The sequence below is a fragment of the Misgurnus anguillicaudatus genome, chromosome 3 (genome assembly GCF_027580225.2).
Source record: "Misgurnus anguillicaudatus chromosome 3, ASM2758022v2, whole genome shotgun sequence".
Classification (NCBI taxonomy): domain Eukaryota; kingdom Metazoa; phylum Chordata; class Actinopteri; order Cypriniformes; family Cobitidae; genus Misgurnus; species Misgurnus anguillicaudatus.
In genome coordinates this window covers 15508213-15535115 of record NC_073339.2, presented here as the reverse complement: position 1 = coordinate 15535115, position 26903 = coordinate 15508213, and the positions used below count along the sequence as shown (strand labels likewise).

Sequence of the window (26903 nt, the reverse complement as noted above, 5' to 3'; positions counted from 1 at the left end):
ACTGACAACACATACAACCATGTTTAGCACATTCAACAGTGTTTTATAAAACTTGGAGGGGTTTCCTGTAAAATGACATCAACATTTTACATTTACATGGTTATGAGCGACTTTTAAATTTGGGCATGCCACATTTAGGCGGAAATTCAGAAAATGGCTCAGAGTGTAACATAACTTATAATGCTTAACCAGTGACAAGAAACTTTTTTTCTGCTCAATAGACACTATTATTTAATAAAGGTTTTAATTGTTTATTTTAAAATATTCAGCCATTATATTCAGCTGTTACAGGCGCCCAATGATTACAGCCTAGGCTATAAAGAATCCATTCATTCTATCCTTAACAGTGAGGAGAAATAAGGATGCATGTTAAGGCTTCCTTTTAAGCATCCTTTGAATTGCGACGGCCTTACTAGCCTTAAAGGAATATTCCATTTTCTTAAAAGAAAAATCTAGAAAATTTACTCACCACCATGTCATCCAAAATGTTGATGTCTTTCTTTGTTCAGTCGAGAAGAAATTATGTTTTTTGAGGAAAACATTGCAGGATTTTTCTCGTTTTAATGGACTTTAGTGGACGCCAACACTTAACTCAACACATAACAGTTTTTTCAACGGAGTTTCAAAGGACTATAAACAATCCCAAACGAGGCATAAGGGTCTTATCTAGCTAAACAATTGTCATTTTTGACAAGAAAAATAAAAAATATGCTCTTTTAAACCACAACTTCTCATCTAGGTCCGGTCCAGCGCGACCTAACGTAAATTCGTAGTGACGTAGGGAGGTCACGTGTTACATATATAAAACGCACATTTGCGAACCATTGTAAACAATAAACTGACACAAAGACATTAATTAGTATCAGTTGACAAACAACAACGTGGGAACGGTCCTCTTTCAACACACTTGTAAACACTGGGGCGGAGTTTCGCGTTCGTTCTCTGTGATCTCTTGACGTCATGACGTATTGCGTGGGGTCACGCTGGCGCATCACGACCGGATCTAGACGAGAAGTTGTGCTTTAAAAGTGTATGTTTGTTATTTTTATTGTCAAAAAATGACAATCGTTTTGCTAGATAAGACCCTTATGCCTCGTTTGGGATTGTTTATAGTCCTTTGAAACCCCGTTGAAAAAAACTGAAAAAAATGTTGAGTTAAGTGTTAATTGTTGGTGTCTATTAAAGTCCATTAAAATGAGAAAAATCCTGCAATGTTTTCCTCAAAAAACATAATTTCATCAACATTTTGGATGACATGATGATGAGTAAAATATCTGGATTTTTCTTTTAAGAAAATGGACTATTCCTTTAAGTCACACTGCTGTGACACAATCATTCTTAGAATATGTTGCAGCCATTGGGACACAGCTTGTGTATAGGTTCAGGCCGTTGACAGAACTGTCACCAGTGCTGCACTGTCATAAAAGTTTATCACTTGTTTTTTTAGGCCTTGCCAATTTAAATAATCACACAAGAATGAACCAAAACAGATCTCAACGTGCTTCTTACACGCTGTTTTGTGTGTGCACGCATCCGAAGTGAAAGGGTTCTCAAGGGTTCAGACAGTGTGCAAATGCTTTTGCTAGACTTTTATTGCAGGTTTTGGATCTTGGCAAATCTTTGACAATGTAGAGAGATCTCTCAGGGTCCTCTAAAAGAGACACTTGTGAAATTACTATGGTAATTTTCTGAAAACCAGACCATCAAAATTATTTATATTTTGGGCTGAGCACAAAGGCCCGCAACCAAATGCAAATCATTGTAAACATACCCGCAAGGCTTTCCAAATGTATGCTTTTCATGATGGGCACTGAATAGCCAAATAAATATGAATATCAATATTGTGGTGGAAAAATCATCCCCCTCTCATCCCCCCATTTACTCACTGTCATTGCATTGAGACCACCAGTTAACCCATATGCTCACAACTGATGCGTGTGTGCCGAAATTGTGAAAACTGCTGGCAGGTACCTATTGTGCCTCATCACAGTGTCACGAATCCTGTCTGCTTCAAGGTGATTTACACAGCACATACTTACATGTGTCCTCAAGGACCAGGGATAGAGAGACGTGTCCAGACCACTTCTGAATTAGTCTGATCTTAAAGTCAGAAACCACTCCTCACATTAATTCCTAAAAGGGCTGCGACAACTAATATATAAAATTATTAATAGATTATTGTTGTCAATTAATGCCATTATCGATTAGTTGGTCTGTGGACAAGTGTTTTCCTCAAAATGTTTTGTTTACTTATACTTGGGTTTTCATGTTCAAAACTAAAAAAAGTGCTTTATTTTAAGTCCCCCTGTCGTTTCAAACTCACTGTTTTATCAAAACAGCATATGTTAATTTTTTATGTGATTGTAATTTGTTCATCCCTTAAAGGGACAGTATGTAGGATTGTGGCCCAAACTGGTATTGCAATCACAAAACCTGTGGCTAAAACTGGTACTGCAATCACCCAACTGGTGGCCAATACACAAAATGACAACATAAACATCAGTTGAGGGCTGCAACTCCACTTTTTAAATGACAATATCCTGGCCAGACCACTGATGTCAGTGATATAAGTATTTGAAATGAAAATGATTTCTTAATGTCTAGTGACATATCAGATCCATTTTATGATTAATTGGTATAAATTTCTTACATAGGCTACTGTTCCTTTAACATAACTTTCTGTAGAAATTACAGTATTACTGGCAGCTGATTTTTACAGAATAAAAGTCTCATGCAAAACATTCTGGGAACCAAAATATGAAGGAAAAAAGCAGCAAAAGGTCTATGAGGATTTCTGGTTCCCAGAATGCTTTGCATGAGGCTTTTACTTTATATTTATTCTGTAAAAATAAAGACTTGTTAATGTTTACTGTTCATTTAACTTTGAACAAACACTTGCCAGTAAATAAAATACATTTAAATCTACAGTAAGTTACTGGCACCAAGCTGCATAATTACAGCAAATTTTTTAGAGTAAAGTTGAATTTAACTATACACCCTTGCGAATATGAATAAGTCTTAGGCCACCACCACCAGCTTTGTTTTTTTAGCTAAATTTTTTTAATGTGAATCCATATTTATTTTTTATTAAAATACAAGTATCCAGTCAATACAGCATATATGTACACAAAACATATATAAAAACAAAAATTTTTTAGAACTAAATGTCTTCTTCAGGCATCAGGCAGTATTTACACATATTGAGCTTTTAAAGAAGACTGAAGTCATTAGACTAAATTTTTTTTTATTTCATTTAAGTTTAAGAGATCCTGCAGTTGCTCGCTATTTCTCAAGTGGAAGGGGAGTTTACCCAAAATACTTGACACTTCAGCTTATACTTTTATATTGTTTTTAATACTAAGAAAATGTTCTGTATTTTTTGGTTGTAGCTTAAAGGATTAGTCCATTTTCTTAAAAGAAAAATCCAGATAATTTACTCACCACCATGTCATCCAAAATGTTGATGTCTTTCTTTGTTCTGTCGAGAAGAAATTATGTTTTTTGAAGAAAACATTGCAGGATTTTTCTAATTTTAATGGACTTTAATAGAACCCAACATTTAATACTTAACTCAACACTTAACAGTTTTTTTCAACGGAGTTTCAAAGGACTATAAACAATCCCAAACGAGGCATAAGGGTCTTGTCTGGCGGAACGATTGTCATTTTTGACAATAAAAGTAGCAAAAATGCACTTTTAAAGCACAACTTCTCATCGTGTAGATCCGGTCGTGATGCGCCAGCTGACCCCACTACGTCACCGCAATACGTCATGATGTCAAGAGGTCACAGAGGACGAACGCGAAACTCCGCCCCAGTGTTTACAAGCGTCTTGAAAGAGGACCGTTCCTACGTTGTTGGATGTGGAATGATACTAATTAATGTCTTTGTGGCAGTTTATTGTTTAAAATGGTCCGCAAATGTGCGTTTTATATACAGTATGTAACACGTGACCTCCCTACGTCACTATGCATTTACGTTAGTTCGCGCTGGACTGGACCTTGGCGAAAAGTTGTGGTTTAAAAGTATATATTTTTTATTTTTCTTGTCAAAAATGACAATCGTTTCGCTAGATAAGACCCTTATGCCTCGTTTGGGATTGTTTATAGTCCTTTGAAACTCCGTTGAAAAAAACTGTTAAGTGTTGAGTTAAGTATTAAATGTTGGGCTCTATTAAAGTCCATTAAAATTAGAAAAATTCTGCAATGTTTTCTTCAAAAAACATAATTTCTTCTGGACTGAACAAAGAAAGACATCAACATTTTGGATGACATGGTGGTGAGTAAATTATCTGGATTTTTCTTTTAAGAAATTGGAATATTCCTTTAAGACTTTTACAAAGTACTGTACGTGCAAACATTTCTCCTGCAGCTAAAGTGGATTTTGTATAGACTTTATGTAATGTCATATCACAAATCTTAAATATGAGAAGATTGTGTACATGATCCCTTTCAGTTTTAAGAATATGGTTCAAGCTCTGAATTATGATGGCATTAAAGAGTTGTCCTCATGACATTTAGAAAGAAAATATCATGATTTGCTCAAATGGGTAGTCGAGTCAACCACATATCTTTTGTTGCACCCTTTATGGTTTTAAATGACAGATTTTAAATGAGAGATCCAACGCGCATAAATAGGCGCACAGACATGTAAATGTGCCATTGTAAAACAATGAACCAGACAATACAGCGACGTTTTATTTGGCATAATTCTGCATGAAGCTTTTGTGATTTTTACACTGTCATTGTTATGTTGAGATTATTAGGTTCATTGTTGATCACAAAGCATTTGATAATGTGGCTCCTCATCTTTCAACAATGAATCAATTATTTCAAAACACCGACTTGAAATGGCAGCTGTGGTGTCCCAAAACTGGCCGCAGTGGGTTCCACAAAAGAATATCCAGAAATTGAATAAATAAATAAATAAGAAATCTCAAAAGCATTTAAATAAAAGTGCTTTTCCTTATTTATTTTTAGTCACAAGAAAAAAAGTGGATCTTTGAAAATGATAAACACTTCCTTTGATTGCACTGAAATGCTTGTCGTATTATCTCCCAAATGTTTTACGCCCAATTTTCTTCCATATATCCTATTCATTTGATGTTTTCCTCTGTTTACTCAAGCTCAAATTTCTTTATTCTGAAGTGTGCAAATGTCGCACTTATAATTCATGGCAGCACGCGCTTGCCAGTAAAGCAATTGGCACACTTCGGATTGGACCGGCAAGTATTGTCTTAGGGGATTGTGCGTTTCTGTAGCCGCTATTGATTTAGATGCCAGATGACACAAAAGTTTCTGAACTTGTTCTTCTTTCGCGTTGCCCTCAGAAGCCAAGGAGATAGATCCAGGCTTTTTTCTTTAGGCTTTGTGGGTATTGGAGTTCCATTGTTTTACAAGATTAATCTGGGACATCTCTGTCCACTTACAGTGTTTTGACTTCCTCTGGCCATTTTTTGGCGTATCGACATGTTGCAGGTTTTGGAAACTTATAACAACTTTTCATAATGCAGCCCCTGCTTTGAAATACACCAGGCTAAGACTGCCCATAGGGGCTACTCGGACTTTATTCAGTGGACTGGGCAGGCCAACTTATTGGCTGTCCATTGAAACCAAATTTATATGTAGGCCGTCCAGTGAAACAAAATTTATATAAGACTGGGGCACATGTCACACTGTTTATTTTATATTGACTTACATATAGCCTTCCCGGTGTGACAACTAGTCCCAGACTCCTTAAATGTTTAAAACATCTTAACGGTCTTAAAGGAAAACACCACAGTTTTTCAATATTTTACTATGTTCTTACCTCAACTTGATGAATTAATACATACCTATCTTTTTTCAATGCGTGCACTTCATCTTTGCAAGGCGCCCCGTAAATGTGTTAGCATTTAGCCTAGCCCCATTCATTCCTTAGGATCCAAACAAGTGGATGTATTTAGAAGCCACCAAACACTTCCATGTTTTCCCTATTTAAGGACTGTTACATGAGTAGTTAAACAAGTAAGTATGGTGGCACAAAATAAAATTTTCTAAGCGGATAAAAAAATAGCACTATATTGTATGGCGGAAGAGCACTTAGTTTGCAGCACAACACGTTTTATTTTGTGCCACCATACTTACTTGTTTAACTACTCATGTAACAGTCCTTAAATATGGAAAATGTGGAAGTGTTTGGTGGCTTCCAAATTCATACATGTTTGGATCCTAAGGAATGAATGAGGCTAGGCTAATTGCTAACACAGTCACAATGCTCTTTACAAAGATTAAGTGCACGCGTTGAAAAAAAAGGTATGTATTAATTCATCTAAGTTAAGGTAAGAACATAGTAAAATATTGAAAAACTGGTGTTTTCCTTTAACATTCACAAATTGTACATGTATTATTGCATTTGCATTTGAGCTCCTCAAATGTCTTGAAGCAAAACATTCAATTTGTAAGAGAATTAAATTCGTACTTCTTTCGTTTTGCCTGAAATGCCTCTGATGCTGGTTAGATGCTCCTTTGCTAGATGATAGAAGACAGCAATTAAATGTTGTGGGAAGAGCAGTTCAGTAAGGAAACTGGACAGATGCAGCCCGGAGGCTGTCATGTTTGGAGGGGGGGGGGACTCTGGGGGACATGGTGTAGGCGGACCGAATGAACTTTGTCAGGGTTAAGGCGGGCAGTGGTGCTCTGTCTGGACGAGCATCAAAAGCGCAGAAGAGGGTACGTCCACAGAGACTACAGCTGGTTCGAGTCAGCTCTTTATTTTAAATGGCTCTGACATGAAAAGGTGAAAATGGCAATTAAACGGCATGCTAAAAATATGCTGGCAATCCCTCTCTCAACCTCCGTCTGAAGCTACTAAGCTTGAGTAAACCTGATTTCTGCTCTTGTTTATTGGTTCAGGGCTGGCCTTTTGTCAGCTTGCATCGGCTCAGCACTTGTCAAGTTTATTTTGATCTGGTTACGTGCGCAATTCCCGACACTTCAGTTTAACCTTTCTGTGAAACAAAGTGTGACTTTTCATTAGCGCTCATAGCGTATCCATTCAGGAACACAAGGTTGCATTGAACTAAGTATTTAAAAAAATATGTATCCTGCTACCCATAATGCTTTGCAAATATAGAGTTATTTTTAAAGGGAAGAAAAACATTTTAATTGCATATCTCAACTGATTGCTATTTACCAGTTTATATTTATGTGTGTTTAAGCACTTAGCTACGATGTTACATCTCAAGGCAATTCATAACTATTTTACAAGAATGATAATTTGTCCTACCTCTCCGAGATGATGCTGTTTTTGCAGTCATGGCCAGAGCTTTTATTTGCAGCACTTCCAAAACAATTAAAAGTTTTGTGCCACGGCACTTTTCACCTCTTTAGTAAGTCAACACATCCTAAACACAACAGCATATGTATTATTCATCAGGGTTTGTCTTTTCCTGATAACTTGGACTATTTGTCTGTTTTCAGGTTGTAGTTTGTTTGTGTATCTGGGTTATGACGCAACATAATGAAAGAACTGACAGGCAGATTACTCATGTTTTAACGCTGTTAAGGTGGGAGTACAGTACATCCTTGGTGAGTTCAGGCTGGTGTTAAATCTTGACATGATTAAAGAGTAAAATGAAATTTGATGAGTAATGTTTATGTCTGTATCAACAACTAACCATTTTAAGAATTACCCCTACAAAACAAAAAACAAAACTAAGAGTATTTAGATTTCATGGCCATGTACTTTTATGGAAGGACTTGTTCTGTGTCCTTCAATCTATTAATGTGTGTTGGGCTAATGTAGCTGTTCTTTGTGTTGATAGGTTATACATAGTACTGAAACAGTTCTTTTAAAGGTGACCAATGATTTTCTAATGGCTGCTGATTCTGGTTTGCTTTCTATTCTTGTTTTGTTAGATTATTAGTGCCGCCAGTACCATTAGTCACTCAATATTATTAGAACGACTGGCGTGCATTAGTGTTACTGATAACATGCTCCTCTGGTTTTCTTCCTATTTCAGTGGCAGGAAACATTTTGTACAGATCAATAATGATTGCTCAGAGCCCATTTCAGCTGGTTAAGGCGTTCCACAGGGTTCCGTGCTGGGTCCGCTTTTATTTATATTTCACCCCTTGGTTACATCTTTCATAATTACAGTATTCATTTTCATTTTTACTCTGATGATAAACAAGTGTATTTTCCACAAGACCTAATGCCTCTTATTCCCATTTAGACCTCACCAGAGGTTTGCAAGATGTCAATATCTGGATGACTAATACATTTCTAAAGCTGAATACTAATAAAACTGAAGCCTTCCCTGTTGGGTCTAGGACTGTTTTATCTGAAACATAAGCCTTCACCCTATGTATTGATAATTGCCCGGTTAACCTTTCTACCCAAAAGTCTTGGGGTAATATTTGATGGTCTGCTTTCTTTTAGCTCACATATAAGTAACATCTCACGGTCTGCATTTTTTCATCTACTTAATATTGCCAGACTATGCTCTTCATTCGCTCAACATACAGTAGTACCACAATACTTATCCATGCATTGGTTCCATCCCGGAATGATTATTGTAACTCACTCTCCCTTCTTCAAAAACAACCTCATCAACTACAGTTAATACAGAATTCATCAGGCATTGCACTGGCTTACAGTCCATTATAAGGTACATTATAAAATACTTCTCACATATAAAGCTCTTCATAACTTGGCACCCCAATATCTCTCAGATGTCTTTCATTTGTATATTCCTACACGTTCTTTGAGATCATCTTCACCAGACCTATTGTCTATTCCAGTGGTTTTCAACTCTAGTCCTCACCCCCCAGAATGTTTTAGATGTCTCCTTATATGAAACACCTGTTCCCTTTCAGTCGGTCACTACGACGTCACGTCGTGACCGACGAATTGGGAACCGCTTCGCGGGTGACCTATCTGCTTCGAGAAACCTTTAAAACGCCAATGAACTTGGCATGCAGATAATTGCATCTGCCCGCGCCGCCCCGCCGCGCAGGTATTTAATAAGCGGCAGGTGCAGTTATCAAATCAGCTTTTTAGCTTCGAAAGCTGGCAGACTAAACTGCTCACGAGAAGCTGCTTTATCTCTCTTACCTGGAATAGATCTCTGCGTGCTAGTTGGTTGGGCGAAGGCACCACAGCGGGGCTCGCATAGTGTTTCCACCACCTTTTGATCTTCGTGATCGCTTTCACTCTCTTTAGTTGAGTGTGTGCGTTCTCCTCCCTGTGTGCTTCATCAACTACACATCTGAAAGAGTGATTTCCCTAAAAGAGCTGCAGTTGAACTTGCGTCTTTTTAAAGACAGCCGTTCACTGCTCACGGGCGTTAAGCGTCTTTTTAAAGATGTCTTTCCGTCCGTGTTCGACTTCTGGATGCGGCAAATATATGGGTCCTCGTGATGGACACGATCGTTGTCTCTCGTGTCTGGGTCTCCAGCACGCTGAGGCGGCTTTCGTGGGAGGGACATGCTCCGCTTGCGAGAGTTTGACTCTTGCGGATCTGCGGGGTCGTGTGGCGTTTCTCCGGGAACGCCGCCCTCCGTTGCTGATCACCCCTAAGAAGGCGGCTGTGAAGCTACGGAGAGAAGACCTCCGCCTTACGGTGCTGAATCGGCAAGCTGGTTCGTCCAGCGGCTCTCAGCCACCATATCCGCAACCATCCGAGGTTCCGATGGAGACGGAGAGCGCGCGTTCTGCGTCGCTTTCTACCTCTGTCGGACCTCCCGAGGATTCGATATCTGTCGTAACATCGGAGGGGGGGCCGTCATTTTCGGACGTTGATCCGGATCCTCTCCCTCCTTCGGGAAGGGTTGCGGTTCCTGATCTCGACCCGGAGATGACAGCTATGCTCGCTCGGGCTGCGGAGACGGTCGGGTTGGAGTGGAGAGCTCCTCCCCCTCCCGTACCGTCCCGCCTAGATGACTGGTACTTTGGGGCTGCACGGGCTTCACAGTCTTCCCCACCGGTGCCTTTTTTTCCCGAGGTGCATGATGAGCTGACTCGGACGTGGAAAACCCCGTTTTCCTCCCGGAACCGTCCGTATCAGCCATCACCCCTCACCTCCCTCGATGGCGGGGCTGCTAAAGGGTATGCCGGTATCCCGACAGTGGAGCGTTCAGTAGCGATGCAGTTGTGTCCTGCCGGCGTTTCCTACTGGAAGGACCGTCCTACCCTTCCCTCACAAGCCTGCAGACATTCGTCAGCCCTGACGGAGTCTGCATACCGGGCTTGTGGGGAGGCAGCTTCAGCCATACATGCCATGGCTTTGTTGCAGGTTCATCAGGCTAAGGCTCTGAAGGACCTGCACGAGGGTGGTCACGATTCGGCGGTCTTTAAAGATCTGCGTGTGGCTACGGATCTGGCGCTACGTGCGACCAAGACCACCGCGCAAGCCGTCGGTCGTGCTATGTCCACTTTGGTGGTCCAGGAGCGCCACCTCTGGCTGTGCCTGGCGGACATGAGAGATGCCGATAAAACCTGGCTCTTGAATGCTCCGGCCTCCCAGGCCGGCCTGTTCGGCGAGGCAGTAGAAGACTTTGCACAGCAGGTCTCAGCCACCCAGAAGCAGACTGAGGCTCTTGCCAACATCATGCCGCGTCAGAAGAAACCAACACCTGCCCCGTCGACGTCGGCACCTCAGTCTGCCCCTCGCCGAGGGCGTCCTGCAGCGGCGGCCGCCTCCGTTCCTCATCGAGGCCGTCCTAGGAAGCGAGGAACCGGACGTCAGCAGCCCGCCCCGCCCGCTCAGCCCGCTAAGCCTGGTGGAAAGCATAAATCTAAGCGGCCCTGAGATGGGCGACCTGGAGGTGGAGGGGATCGCTCTTCGGGAGATGGTGAACGCACCACTCCCCCCCCGGAGGAGGACCGGGTGGGGAATCTTTGGTTTTTGTTAATTTCCGTTCCGCCGGCTTTTCAGCCGGCACCCACAAAACCACAAAAAGAGCGAATTCCTCTACCTCCTCCAGGTCTTCAGAGGCGGTCGGGTGTGACGGATGGGCTCATAACCCTAAGTTCTTCCCCCCCTCCTCTCTCGCCAGCGGATGTGTTAAGCGCACCGAGATATCTTCATCAGAGTCTTCCCTGCGCAGCCATCCATCAGCGGAGTCAGGTGAGTGCTCATTCTCACAATACACATGTCAACGCAGCTCAAGAGAGCGCGTCATCGAGCACCGCCGTTCCGCTCGCCGCGGGTACTACGATTGTGCCGTTAATTCCCCTCGCCCGGTATCTGGAAGCTTGGCAGCAACTTCCCAGTCCGTCGCGCTGGCTTTTACGCACGATCCGTCTTGGCTCTGCGATACAATTCGCCCGGCGACCTCCCAAATTTACAGGCATTCGTTTCACTATAGTGAAGCCCGCCGATGCGCACGTACTACGTGCAGAGATTGCTGTCTTATTGGCGAAAGACGCGATTCAGCCGGTTCCTCCAGCCGAGATGAGGTCAGGGTTTTACAGCCCTTACTTTATCGTACCCAAGAAAAGCGGCGGGTTGCGACCGATCCTGGATCTGCGCGTTCTGAATCGAGCACTTCACAAGATGCCGTTCAAAATGCTTACGCAGAAAACCATATTTCAATGCATTCGCCCACAGGATTGGTTTGCAGCCATCGACCTGAAGGACGCGTACTTTCATGTCTCAATACTTCCCCGGCACAGGCCGTTTCTCCGCTTTGCGTTCGAGGGAAGAGCATATCAGTACAAAGTCTTACCGTTCGGGCTCTCTCTCTCTCCCCGCGTCTTCACAAAAGTAGCAGAGGGCGCTTTAAAGCCTCTCAGAGAGAGCGGTGTTCGCATCTTGGCATATCTCGACGATTGGCTCATTATTGCACAGTCGCGTCAAATGCTTTGCACTCATCTAGATCGGGTGCTCAAACACCTCACCCGTCTCGGTCTTCAGGTCAACCGAGAGAAGAGCAAACTGTGCCCGACACAGAAGATCTCTTTTCTCGGCATGGAATTGGATTCGGTCAATCTTACAGCACGCCTCACGGAGGCGCGCGTTCAGTCGATTCTGGCTTGCTTGAATACGTTTTCGGGCAAGACTGCGGTCCCTCTGAAACAATTTCAGAAATTACTGGGGCATATGGCTGCAGCCGCGGCTGTAACACCGCTCGGTTTGCTACATATGAGACCGCTTCAGCATTGGCTTCACGACCGAGTCCCGAGGAGAGCGTGGCTCACCGGCTTTCACCGTGTCACGATCACACCGAAATGCCGTCTCACTTTCACCCCGTGGTCAGACCCAGCGTTTCTCAGGGCGGGGGTGCCTCTGAGACAGGTCTCCAGACATGCGATAGTATGCACAGATGCCTCCAACACGGGGTGGGGAGCCACGTATGGCGAGCTTGCAGCTTCAGGAATATGGACATCACCCCAGCTGCATTGGCACATAAATTGCAGAGAACTGTGGGCTGTATATCTTGCGCTCGTCCGCTTCAGCAACGAGTTGAAAGGCAAAGATGTATTAGTTCGCACAGACAACATTGCGACTGTTGCGTATATCAATCGCCAAGGCGGAGTGCGCTCTCGTCACATGTCGCATCTCGCCCGCCATCTCCTCTTTTGGAGTCAGAAGAATCTGAGGTCTCTTCGTGCCATTCACATCCCGGGGTCGCTCAACGCAGCGGCAGATGCGCTTTCCCGAGCAGCGCGCCCCGGCGAGTGGCGATTCCACCCTCAATCGGTCCAGCTGATTTGGAGACGTTTCGGCAGAGCGCAGATAGATCTGTTTGCATCTCCAGAAACAACCCACTGTCGCCTATTTTATTCACTGAACGACGGATCACTCGGCGTGGATGCATTGGCGCACAGCTGGCCGAGAGGTCTTCGCAAATACGCATTTCCCCCAGTGCGCCTCATTGCACAGACATTGTGCAAAGTCAGGGAGGACGAGGAGAAAATTCTTTTAGTTGCTCCATATTGGGCCACCAGGAGTTGGTTTCCAAAGCTCACTCTCCTCGCGACAGCCCCTCCCTGGAGGATTCCCCTGAGGAGGGACCTTCTGTCTCAAGAAGGGGGCACATTATGGCACCCCCGTCCCGATCTGTGGAACCTCCATGTGTGGTCTCTGGACGGGGCGCGGAGGTTGTAGGTGATTTACCCCAGGCGGTATCTAACACCATCGCTGCAGCGCGAGCGCCGTCTACGAGACAGGCGTATACGCTGAAATGGAACCTGTTTGTTGTTTGGTGTACTTCTCAACGAGAGGACCCCCGAGAATGCTCGATCAGTATTGTGCTTTCATATCTCCAGCACCGCTTGGAGAATAGGCTGTCACCATCTACTATTAAAGTAGATATCGCGGCAATATCCGCGCATCACGCACCCATAGACGGTAGATCTGTGGGTCAGCACGATCTGGTCATTAGGTTTTTAAGAGGCGCACGGAGGCTGAATCCTTCGCGTCCTCCCTCGATTCCTCCTTGGGACCTGTCCATGGTGCTGAATGCCCTCCGAGACTGCCCGTTCGAGCCTCTGCAGACGGTGAGTGTCAAGTTTCTCACTATGAAAACTTTGATGCTCCTCGCACTGGCTTCTATTAAAAGGATAGGGGATCTTCATGCATTTTCGGTCAACGATTCGTGCCTTCAGTTCGGGCCGGCTGAATCCAGCGTTACACTGAGACCCCGGCCGGGCTATGTGCCTAAAGTTCCCACCACTCCCTTTAGGGATCAAGTGGTGAACTTACAAGCACTGCCTTTGGAAGAGGCAGACCCAGCTATGGCTTTGTTATGTCCTGTACGTGCACTACGTGTGTATGTGGATCGCACTCAAAGCTTTCGGACCTCAGAGCAGCTCTTTGTCTGTTACGGTGGTCAGCAGAAAGGGAGAGCTGTCACTAAACAGAGGATGTCTCACTGGATTGTAGACACAATCGCCCTGGCTTATGAGAAACAGGGCATTCCCTGCCCTTTTGGTTTGAGAGCCCATTCAACCAGAAGCGTGGCTTCATCTTGGGCTTTGGCTCGTGGTTCCTCGCTTTCAGATATTTGTAGAGCTGCTGGCTGGGCGACACCTAATACGTTCACTAGATTCTACAGTGTTCGTGTTGAGCCGGTATCCTCTCGAGTTCTCTCGTCAGATCAGTGAGAACATCGAGGAACGGCTCCTGTGTCGGCTTGGAGCCTTTCTTTTTGGCTGCGCAGAAACCGCACCATTATGGAAGGCCATTAAGGCAAAAACGTTACAAAAAATGTTTTTTGTCTTTTCCACCGCTTGGTGACCGATGTTGCGGAGCATCGGCTGCCAGCCTCTCACTAGATGTATCCTTGACTATCTGGGTGAGGTTAGCGCCCACATTGCGCCCCTAGTGGTTTCTTTGTGAGTATTTCCGTGGAAAGTTTATGATTTACCACGTTTCCCTTAGCGGAGTTCGTTCCGCGCCTCTCTAGTGTTGCTAAGAGAGTGTATTTTATAGACCTCGTGTCTTTTTATCCATCACCTTAGTGGTAGACCCCTAGAGGGTTTTTTATCCGCAGCGATCTTAGTCCCGCCTGACGAGTTCGCTTCCCAGTTCGCCTAGTCACTATTGTGGGTTAAGGAACAAGTAGTGACCGGCCTCTGCTTCAACCCCATTTCCGTTCCCTTAAAGAGGAGAGTCGGAGGGTTTATGCAGGCACTGGAAGGGTCAGCTTCAGTGGCGCTTTGGTAGGGATTCCCAATTCGTCGGTCACGACGTGACGTCGTAGTGACCGACTGAAAGGGAACGTCTCGGTTACATATGTAACCCTCGTTCCCTGAAGGAAGGGAACGGAGACGTCACGTCCCGTCACCACAATTTGCTGTTCCACTGCTGATATCGGACGGACATTTTTCTTTCTGTCCAGCTTTCTCAGCAAAAAATAGCTGATTTGATAACTGCACCTGCCGCTTATTAAATACCTGCGCGGCGGGGCGGCGCCGGCAGATGCAATTATCTGCATGCCAAGTTCATTGGCGTTTTAAAGGTTTCTCGAAGCAGATAGGTCACCCGCGAAGCGGTTCCCAATTCGTCGGTCACGACGTGACGTCTCCGTTCCCTTCCTTCAGGGAACGAGGGTTACATATGTAACCGAGACGATTCCACCCATCAGGCTCCTGCCAGAATGTTTGAAAAGCTTGTGCTTGCCAGATACACACATAATCTTACAAAAAAAATTTTGACAAAACCTATGATGCACATTGTTCAAATCACGCAACAAACACATATTTTGAAAGCACGAGCAACAGGTGACACTTTGAACACATATTTCAAATATGCGCCCCTCGGAAGAGCAGTCATGAGCCGCCACTGTTTGATTTTTTGAAATCTCTTTTTATATGTGTTATAGTATGTGTTTTATTGCTTAGTTTTATATTGTACTGTGTCCTTGAGTGTCTTGAAATGTGCCAATAAATAAAATGTATTATTATTATTATTATTCCACAGTACATTGAAACTGGCAACAATATTTGAAATAGTAGATAAAGAAACTAGACATTCACTCTAAATGACACTTCAGACATCCTGACAGTTTTTGTCTGTATTTTACAGTAAATATAAGGAAAATGATATCTTTATTGCCATTCCAGTATGAAATTAGGTACTCTGGTTGGGTGATAAAAATTAATACTGTTGTTTTATGAAAGAAATGTATTGCTTTTGCCAGGTGCACTTCACAAAGGTAGCCAAGAACCTGGGCCCTCAGTCACAGATCAGAGGTGTACAGCAATGTCCCTATAGCAGGGGATGTTAAACATGATTAACCTTTTGTAAGAGACCCCCTACCTAAAATATTTTTAAATAGTGATTTATATATTTATATGTATAACAAATAAAGCTAATGTAAAAAAATGAAGAGAAACATTATAAATTTAAATGTATCTGTACATAAGAAACTTTTACAATAAATCCAATGAGTGAGATAAAGGGGCTGTAAAAAGACAAAAAAATACACTAAAAAAGATACAAAGCAAGTATAAATGTTTCTGAAATGTATAAAGCAAGAAAATAGAGATAAACACACCTAATAAATAAATGTTTAGGGCTGGGCGATATGTCCAAATTTTCTATCTCCGGTACACTTCTAAATTTCGGTAGGTATGGCATAAATCCGATAACGGTATGAATTAAACGCTTTGGGATAAACTGCAGAGAATGACCACAACGAATGTCTGTGCCTACAAACGTCTAAACAAATAAATTTGCCAAGTCTATGAACCCTCCTCCTATAAAACATATTAATATAAAAATATATAATAAATTAATGGTCATCTTTTATTTGTATTCAGCCTTCATACAAAATTAACAACACATCCTCACCCCATGTCGTCAATATTTGACGACACTTGACCATTCGTCAATATGTGACGGGGAGGGTATACCTTTCGCGTCATTTTTTGATGAACTGGGGACTTCAATACTATTACGTCCGTTGCATTCTCTTTCCTATTTTCTTACCATTTTCGCGTCGGTTTAGGGTTAGATTACGCAAAATTAAACAGTGTACGCGGAATTAAACAGTTGTCACCTGGCGTTAGGGTTAGAGTTAGGTTTGGGTAGGGATGTCATTATGTAAATCTAACCCTAAACCGACGCGAAAATGGTAAGAAAATAGGAAAGAGAATGCAACGGACGTAATAGTATTGAAGTCCCCAGTTCGTCAAAAAATGACGAATGGTCAAGTGTCGTCAAATATTGACGACATGGGGTGAGGATGGGTTGAAAATTAAATGTAAACTCACTGTCGAATAAACATAAAACTTTAGTGATAAATGCTGTAATGCAGGGGCCTTAAAGTAATGGAGTTGACTTTCATAGTTCCATAGTTTTGATCAATTTGCTATTATAGTAATATGTGTAATAAATAGCCTAAGTGAAAGTGACCCTAAAACTGGTAAAAGGCTGTTTAATGTTACAGACAGTTAGACAGAAAGTAGCTGTCTGTTGTTCAAGAGTGGCTTGACACAAGGAATGCGACAGCTGAAACCCATGTCTTGCATACATCTGTGCGTGGTGGTTCTTGAAGTACTGAATCCAGCTGCAGTCCACTCTTTTTATATCTCCCCCACATTTTTGAATGGGTTTTGTTTCACAATCCTCTCCAGGGTGTGGTTATCCCTATTGCTTGTACACTTTTTTCTACCACATCTTTTCCTTCCCTTCGCCTTTCTATTAATGTGCTTGGACACAAAGCTCTGTGAACAGCGAGCCTCTTTTGCAATGACCTTTTGTGTCTTGCCCTCCTTGTGCAAGGTGTCAATGGTCGTCTTTTGGACAATTGGTAAGTCAGCAGTCTTCCTCATGATTGTGAAGACTATAGAGCTAGACTGAGGACCATTTAAAGACCTTTGGAGGTGTTTTGAGTTGATTAGCAGGTGTCTTCATAATTGAACCTTTTCACAATATTCAAATTTTCTGAAATACAGAATTTGGGATTTCAGTTGCTCTAGTAATGTAAAAAAAAATCATTGGCTTTTTTATTAAATTTAAATTAAATTATCTTAAATAATTTACCTCTTGGATCCCAGTTTGAAAACCCCTGCCCTATAATGCAGGTGACAGCTAAAGTTAATGGGGGCAATGGCAGGTGTCAAAAAAGCTACCTGGAAGGAATTTCAATCAGGGTTTCCCTCCTCATGCCACATGCTCTTGCCTCTGTTTCAATCTCATTGCATAGTTTATTAGACCAAGAAACAACTCTAATTGAATGTTTTTTTCTCTCACTGACTCACATAGGCTAATCCACTTTTAATTGCACTGATATTTTCAAATACACCGAAAAAAGGATTCATTGAATTTACTCAATTTTTTAAGATAAGTGGTTGCAATCAATTTATTTAAGCTACATTTAAACAAAAAAAAACAATATTAGTAATGTAAAATAAAATATAAAACTTTTGTTTAAATGTAGCTTAAATAAATTGATTTGCAACCACTTACCTTAAAAATTCAAATTCAATGAATAATTTTTTCAGTGTATCATTTTCAAACCTTTTAGTGAACCTGTATAAATATGCAATGTGGCAATGTACTAATTTACCTTTAATTGTTATGATAATTGTGATAAAATGTATTTAAATGGATTCTACCAATTTTGGTTGAAATATTACAATGACTGGTATTGGATGGTTGCTCTTGGTTTCTATGGGCTTTACAAATGACAAATGTTCTGTGTTAGTTATTTATGCTGATAAATGCAAGGATTTCTTTGTACATTGCTGTGTCTTCTTCTTTCAATCCCACAATGGTAAAGTCATATTTTGTATTCAGTCTCATCATGGGTGGAGAAATCAATATTCATGATTCTGAAGGCTGAATCGATGCGATACTACTTTTCCTTGCATAAAAAAGAAAATTGGCATTCTTGCTGAAACAGTATGCTAATGAAAAATACTAAAGAGAAAGTAGTTTACGAGACTCTCTAAATGCAGCATATAAATGCAGTATAAATGTTGCACATTATACGAATATTTTTGCTGTTTTTAAAGACTTTTTAATAAAAGAGCTTCATTAAGCAATGCAATCTTTGTTAGTTTTCATCTCTTTGCCCCGGGGATGTTTTTCAATAGCCCCATGCATGCATTCACTGATTCAGATTACTAATTCAAATCAATTTATATTCATTCGAATGATTATGAATACAGCCATTACTGTAAAAATACACAAAAAGAAATCCAGTCATATTTGGCCGTGGCATTTTACTTTTTTGGTAAGTCAAACTTTGTTATTGTATTACAGGTAAGGGATAATGTAGAGGCAGCCGGTAGTTATCGGGAAATAAGCCCCGACAGTGTGATCAGGACCCGACGCGAAGCGGATTACATGGCTACTTGCCACATAAGAAATAAACTGGACATGAATATGAATTTGAAACATTTTATTGGCATATTTGTTTTAAATTAAAATTTTTATCCTTCCGCGAAACTTTGCACAGATGCATAAAATGATCATAATACCTTATTAAGATCCTCTGCTTCATACTTGTCTTTCTCCATTGTTTTCTCTTTTAGCCAGTCTTTGAGAAGTTTTAATGCCCATTCTGTATTTTTTTGTGTGTTGGCTTCGTAGCTGTCATGCTCTATTTGTCAAGTTCAGTCTCAGTAAGCTCTCTGTGTCTTGTCGTTGTTCGTTCTTCTATCCACTGTTTAAATTTTTAGTTTTTTCTGTACATGTTAAAATTAATGTCAAAATTGTCCATTCTTAATTGTGGCTGTCCAGTGTTTGTAACAAGATGGCGCCAAACAGTAATCTTTATTTTAAATCGTACAAGTAGTACCGGCTATGCGTTATTACTTTGGAGCGGTTATTATTTGAAAAGAACGAACCTGCAAATGTCTCAACTGACCAATCTGAATCAAGCATTCCAGAGAGCCGTGTAATAATAGATATTGGAACATGACTCTTCATGTTTTACATTCACACACTAAAAAACAATGGGTTAAAAACAACCCAAATTGGGTTGTTTTTAACCTAACTGCTGGGTAAATATAGGACAGAACCCATATGGGGTTAAATTAACCCAAGAAGATGGGTTAATAATTTTAACCCAGCCAATGGGTTGTTTTTTCTACCCTAAACTTGGGTTCTTTTTTACTAAAATGATGGGTTAATTTGACTTCATAAATGGGTTAAAAATGTATATAGGGTTATTTTTATTCCTTTTAAAATTATCATTTAAAATTAAAAACCACAAGATAAACAAACAGGTCAACATTGTATTAACTTTATTTTTCATTAATATTTTTTAGCATATTACACTTTGTGTAATTTAACAAATACAATGTGTGTAACGTACACTTTGTACACAATAGCTCAATCAAAAATTCAGGAGATCATACAAAACTATAAATACAATAAATAAAATTCCATTTTTAAACAATTTTAAACAACTTCTTCACTTGCCTCTAATTGCAAAAGTGTAAGGGGTGGTTTCCCAGACAGGGATTGGCTTAAGTCAGGACTAGTCCTTAGTTATTAATTAGGAAATATAACAAGTTTTAACAAACATATCTTAATAAAAACATTACTTGTGTGCATTTTGAGGGAAAACAAAGGGCACTGGTGTATTTTAAGATATGTCAGTGCAAGTAGTTTTCAGTTTGGACAGCTCTTACATTTACTTTAGTCTAGGACTAGTCTTATCCTTGTCTGTGAAACCACCTCTGTACGTTTTAACATTTTTAAAAAAAATCATGAAATTCATTAAATACCTTTAAGAACAACTGTTTGTTACAAAGCAGTATTGTTTTGGTCTACATTATGAACACACACAAAAAAACTATGAAATACAGCATTTTGCCAGTGTAACATTTCATAAACATGTCATTAATATTCATCAAGTAATACTCTTCCTTAAAGGTGCTCTAATTCACGCGTTTTAGACCATAAAACATTTTTTGTTACATACAGCAAACATCTCACTATCTGCTGGCTGCCTGTCCGCTGATCAAACTGTAAAAAACGTGATCTCTTTAGACAGCCTAGGCTCCACAAACTGCAATAAAAATAAAGTGGCCAAACCTACTACCAGAAAGGATAACAAAGTGTTCCAGCCAATTAACGACAAGAAGCATTTGGGGGTGAGGGTTGGGCGCGTTCATGAAAGCACGGAAGGGAGGGAAGGAGTTAGCTACGCTCCGTTTGTTTGAAAACAGTTCAAACATCAACAAAAAGTAAGGTCACACAGATTCGCTTAGAGCACCTTTAAGTCTGTAAAAAAACCCTAAAATGATAACTCTTGTACCTGAAACCCAGTCTATTCAAAAAACCTCTTGTCATTTACTTGCAAGAAGGTAGTGCTTCTACTACCCCAATCAGAGTGCCTTGTCCAAAGTTTCTCCTCCAAGGATGACGAATGCCTGGGACTCATGTGTCCATTTTCAAGTGACAGGAAATAAGGGTAAAGTCCTGATGCTTCAGCCTGCTGGAGGTACTCCATCATATTTGTTCCAACCTAAAGGACACACAATGCAAATTAGTTAAGGTGAAACTTGGGGGGTGTCAGGGTGTGGGTGATGGGTTTGGGAGTTATTACACCTTGATCTTACCCACTTTAAGACAGCCACTATTAACATATGGCGCTTTTCCATTGCATAGTACCCCACGGTTTGGTTTAGTTTGGGTCGGGTCAGCTTACTTTTGGGAGCTTTTCCATTAGGTGCAGTACGTGGTACCCGATACTTTTTTTCGTAACACCTCGGTTGGGGTTCCAAGCGACCTGAGCTGATACCAAACGTGACGCGAAAACACTGTAGATCACTGATTGGTCTGAAAGAAACGTCACTAACAGCGTCATCCCTGTTAGCTTTACCTTTAGTGCTAGCTTGCGGTGTCTCGAGCAAACATGTTGTCATCTGTGCTCTGCTATAAGTTCCCAAACTCCCTTTTTGCGATGAAAAACATCCACAGGTTGAGAATCAGGAAGACCATAACAGTTTTTTCCAGACTTGCAGTTTGTGGCGGAACATTCACGACGAGCACGTCAGCATTATATGCTTAAATGCAACTTCAGTGAGGCTCAGCGGAGCGCCGTCGGCTGACGCCGCGGGTGTTTGAACAGAAACTGTCATGTGATACAGACAGAGGTAGTGATAAACGCGATGTGCAAACATCTATTTGTGGTGGCCAATTTTAATTTTGTAGCGGACTGAGAAATAAATAAACGTATGGGAATATACAACGACGCTCTCCTCTCACTTGTATGATGTCACAGCAGTATGCAGCGCAAATATAACGACACGCCTATAATTCCTCCCACTGCGAAGTGATACTAAACTCAATGGAAAAGCTAACCACGCCAAAGTGAGGTGAGCTGACCCGACCCAAACTAAACTAAACCGTGGGGTACTATGCAATGGAAAAGCGCCATAAATGTCCCAAACTTTTGAATGGTAGTTTATTTAAATACCTGGTAAATAAAGTATTAAAGTAAACTTCTTGATTTGTACTTACAGGCTGAATGTCGATGAAAGCTTTTTTGCCATCATCAATGCTGGGTCGGACTTTTTCTGGCAGTTTTGAAGGGTGGAGGTGGAAGCAAAACAGGGAGCAGCTTTAATGCAAGATTTCCCTTTGCATCTGTAGCAGCAGAAATTAAAAAGCAATATGTTCAGATAATGTCAGTTAACTGTCTGGCATTTCAAATAAATGAAGATGAGTGGAGAAAGTGCCAAATCTCCCAACAGCAATTATTGTCAAAAATGTTCTTCATTAATTTATCAGTGGGTGTCTTTATTAAATTGCTATTAGTAAATCTGGCCCATAATATCAAAATAGTTGAGAAACTTTACCTTGTGTCATCTCCTCAACTGAACATGGAAGCTTTGCTTCTGGTTTAGAAAAATGCAAGATCCTATCGGTATATCAAGGGAGCCATTTCTCGAAGAGTTTTGGAGCTGCATCCTGGTGTAATGTGTAAAAGTCTTGTGCAATCTAAATGCAAAGATAACAAAAAAACAACTTCTAAAATACTAGAAGACTAAATAAAACTCTTGTTACCACATGATAAGGACAGTATATTAACATACCATGCCTGGGGTAGTTAGCCTAGGAAACTCATGGAAACTCAGACCACCTAAAACAGAAAAACACAAACTTTTAGCTGTAAGTGATGCATTTTTTTTCTATCAATATAGATAATAGACCAGGGGTGGCGAATGTCGGTCCTGGAGAGCCACAGCCCTGCAGTTTTTTGCTCCAACCCTGATTAAGGCTATGTTTACACGTGGGCGGCTATTTTCAAACGGACATTTCAACCTCTCCGGTTTCAAAAATATCATCGTGCACACATGTCAGTTTTCAGAAAAGTGTTTATTTACACATACGCGTGCATATATGCCGTCAAGAGAAGCTCAAGCCCACATAAGCCAATCACAGGCAGCGCTGGTGGTGACGCAAACTGGTTCTTCATGTTGGAGGGAGGAGTTGTTGCAGTAGGTGATCGATGACGTCAAAGTACCGCGAGAGCGAGTTGAGGAATCACACGTAGAGGTCTAATTTCAAATCGCTCGCGCGGTACTTTGACATCATTCGTCTGTCGGTTCTTGCAACGCCGCATGAAGTCAAACACGCGTAAAATTGCTGACCTCCGAGCACTCGTCTCTGCTCCTCTACATAATGGAGCAGCTGTATTTGCAAATACAAACACACGAAACGAGTTTGCAGGAACATAAATGTGATCTTGGAAGCTTCAGAGTAGTTCAGAGTAGCAGTCACATGTAAACATAGGTCACACTTTTGACGTAGGTGCAAGCTCTGGCGCATACTCTGTGACGTTGCCTGCTTAAACATCTGTTTGTCTCAGTTTACGTGCAACCGAAGATTTTCAAGATCTCCACTCTGGCCGGAGTTTTAAGAAACAATCGGTTTCAGAGGCTAGTTCTCGGTTTGCGTGTAAACGAGGGGCACAAACGAAGGTAAATCTCTCAGTTTTTAAAAATAACCATGTACGTGTAAACAGAGCCTAAACCTCACCCGTCTGAAGGTTTCTAGTAACTCTTTAGACCTTGATTACCTGTTCAGGTGTGTTTGATTAGAGCTGGAGCTAAACTCTGCAGGACTGCGGCTCTCCACGACCGACATTCGCCACCCCTGTAATAGACCATTCATACTTATTCATTTGTTTTGGTGATTTCAAATGTCAACATTGGCTTTCAGAGATCATGCACCCCACCTTTAATTTACTTGTCACCACCTGCTGGCATTAATGTTGCACTTAAGAGAAACTATATTTGAAGCATTGTCACTGTCGAAAAGACGATTGAATCTCTTTTGATAGTTTTCGTAGACAGCAGTGTTTATATCTGAACTATAAAGATTTATTCCAGTACTTCCGGAATAACATATCTGAATGTTTGTTTCATACGTTACGTTACACGTAAACTGCTTTCGCTGGATAAGCACGGAGGCAGATTTGAATGTCACAGAGTGTGATTAGGCTTTAATGGACATTTTAAAGTTAGTTGAATCCTGTCATTTATAAACAACTTCCGGTAAACTCGGCTAAGAATAAATAACAACAAAGTCTTTTTAGAGTAGTTAATTTCTGATACCAAGCAAAATAAACAACAAGTAAATTACCTCAGTTCTTATTTCATAGCTAAAGCTTATAAAAACTACACTGAGCTAACGTTGCTAAGTAAAATATGTACTATAATGTATACATTGTTAACTACAAATTGGCTATCAAACCTCCCTTCACATGGTCATAATCGCTGTCTCCCCCTGCCTTTAGGAAACCAAAACATTTGTTATTTTTGACGAGGTAATTTGTTCCAGAATTCATGTGAGGCACTAGTCAGACCATTAAACCGGAAGTAAACGCCAGACGCGTACCCGCGACACCCGTGCGTCCGATGAAACGGTCTATGCTCATAATAATAAAGTATAATTATAGTCCAATGTTAATCGCCATTATTACCATATTAAATATATTGTCCAACGTTACCCCGTTCTTTGGTAAAAACGCGCGTCGGCTCACAAAAAGATATTTCAAGCACTCGACTGATGTTGTTGACTAAACGTAACGTTAATGAAATGCCCTCGTTCTTGGACAACACATTTGCCAATAGGTATCGATTAAATGATACAAAGACAAATACAGACCTTTATTTCACCACAAAAGAACCGCTGAAGAATGTCTGCTTGTAAAGTCCTGCTGTATTTCTCCTTCTGACGATCCAAAATCCCCGCGACAGATGATCCATGAAAGGGGTTATTTTGACCCAGCAGCAGCACTGATGTACAGCGGGGGATGGGCTGCTTAAACTGTTCGTGTACAAAAAATGGTTTTCAGAAATTAGTTACCAGAGATTTGTTACGGGCTGTAATTGTCAAAAATCTCATTTTAATAATCTGATAATGCAAAGAATGCATTTACTTTAACTTACATTAATCTCGTTTTAAGTTAACAGTTAACTGGGCTTTGAAGTAACGTAAATGTCGTCATATAACGTTAGTTAAGAAGAAACTTAAGGCTTTGTCCAAAGGGGACGTTTAAAACATTAAACAAAAACAGTAGAAAACAGTATTTACTATCCAACGGGCATATCAAACAAGCCACCCTAAACGAACGAAGCTGGCGGCGTATTTAATGCCATGTAAAACAGAATGTAATGGCACTTACGTCTTTATATAGCCCTCGATATTATGATACGTGTATAAATAGGTTTAAAAAATATGTTATATGAATAAATATGTTGATACGAACCTTATTTCTCCAAATATTAGTGTGCCTTGCATCCACCTCAAATTCAGTCAGCCTGTGATGCACCTGAATCTGCGCCGAGTTGATTTGACCCAATGAGCTGGGTTGTTGAGTCCGGGAGGAGGAGGGGGTGTATTGATTCCACTCTCAGTGAAAATTACCCAGAAAATAACCCAGTGGTGGGGTTACATAAAACTACCCAAAAAACTACCCAAGACTGCGAAAATAACCCAAAAAAATTACCCAAATGGCTTAACCCCACATTTGGGTAGAAAAAATAACCCCAGATTTTTTAGAGTGCAGAGAGTAAAGTATTAGTGAGATCATTGGGTGGTAACATTCAAGCAGTGCGATCTGGCTCACAGTCTCTATTCAGATTTATCCTAAAAGTGTCCTGTGTAAGGTTCAGATCTGTGCTTTTGTGGGCTAGTAATTTTCTTTCACACCAGAATCAGTGAATCCTTTTTTATAGTGATTTGCTTTGTGCAGGAGCATTAAAAGGGCACTGCCCAAATGGTTGCCAGATAGTTAAAAGCTCACAATTCTTAAAAATGTCTTTGTTTAGATTCAGATTTATATTCGCTTGAAGAGCTAAGAGAGCCAAGTTCAAACGAGTGTTGGGCGATATGCCCCATTGGGAGATCGTACTATATTGTGAGCCTGTGACATCGCAGATACATGATAGTATTAAGGGGGAGGGGCAATAGTTTACTCATTCTTTATTTGTTCATTTATTACTCATTTATGACAAGCCAATTGATTTGGTGGAAAATAAATAAAAAAATAAAACAAAAAGGAAGCTGATTTACTCTAAGGGCAACACTGTCATGACAGCAAGCTTCTTAAAGCTGATGCTATTAATCCTTAGAAGTTAATGTTATTATAAGTGTTTTGCAAGAATTACTCTTTATATATAATTTATATATAAACGAATATTAAACAGTATTTATTATTATGTATTATTGGCAATACTTCATACTTTGAAATGTTTGGGTCAGCTAGGCAGACCACCAATAAATGCAGGGCATTCAGCAGGACATTCTGCCAAAGCCTTGGAACGTTCATAATGTGTTTGTTTTTATTTTATACTGTGTGCATAATTTGTGTCTCGAGACATTGAAGTTTAAACACAACGAGTGCTCAAAATGACCTTGTTATCTTGTTTTTTTCACAGAAGATATTCTTCTGTTAATAGGAATGGAAAGCATGTTATCTTTACCTTTTCGAGTCTGCAGAATGTCCTTCTTGTGTGCAGGGTGGTAATTGTTAAACACATTGCCTCCGCCTCAGGGTGTGTGTGTGTTTTGTGGTTTTCTGCAACATCTCAATGAAATCAGTTTGTTGAAGTAATGGTTTTGGGCCACCATAAGTTGGGGTGAAGTAAACATTTCTTATAAACATCTCAGATACTAAAGTTCTTTCTTCTATATTGAAGATATATTTTGTGTTTCACGGATGGATTTATTATAGTGGTAAATGGCAGATGTAGGCACATACAATGTTGCCCCTGCATCCCAATTCAGAGCTTGTGTCCTGCGAGCGCTGCGTTCTAGGAACTGAATGCATCACAGTGGCGCGACTAAGGCGTCATATTTTCAAATACAGCACCAAAAATGCCATATTTCATTTAAAATCAATATGTTTAATTAATTCAAATCAATAAAAAATAAGTTTAATCAATTTGAAATTACAATTAATTTAGAAGTTAGAAGTTGCTAAAAATGATAATAACTTAAGC

At 40.9% G+C, this 26903-nt stretch overlaps 1 long non-coding RNA gene across 2 annotated transcripts; it reads right to left on the bottom strand.

Moving 5' to 3' along the window:
* Positions 1-19561: 19561 nt before the first annotated feature.
* On the bottom strand, positions 19562-24763 carry LOC129452321 (uncharacterized). 2 transcript variants are annotated; one of them, XR_012366113.1, is made up of 6 exons: positions 24565-24763; positions 23474-23550; positions 22488-22534; positions 22251-22392; positions 21913-22038; positions 19562-20914 (listed from the first exon to the last, which is right to left on the bottom strand). It is a non-coding gene; the product is annotated as an uncharacterized lncRNA (long non-coding RNA). The 2 variants fall into 2 exon arrangements; XR_012366111.1 differs by lacking the exon at positions 24565-24763 and having other exon boundaries at positions 23474-24172.
* Positions 24764-26903: the final 2140 nt, after the last annotated feature.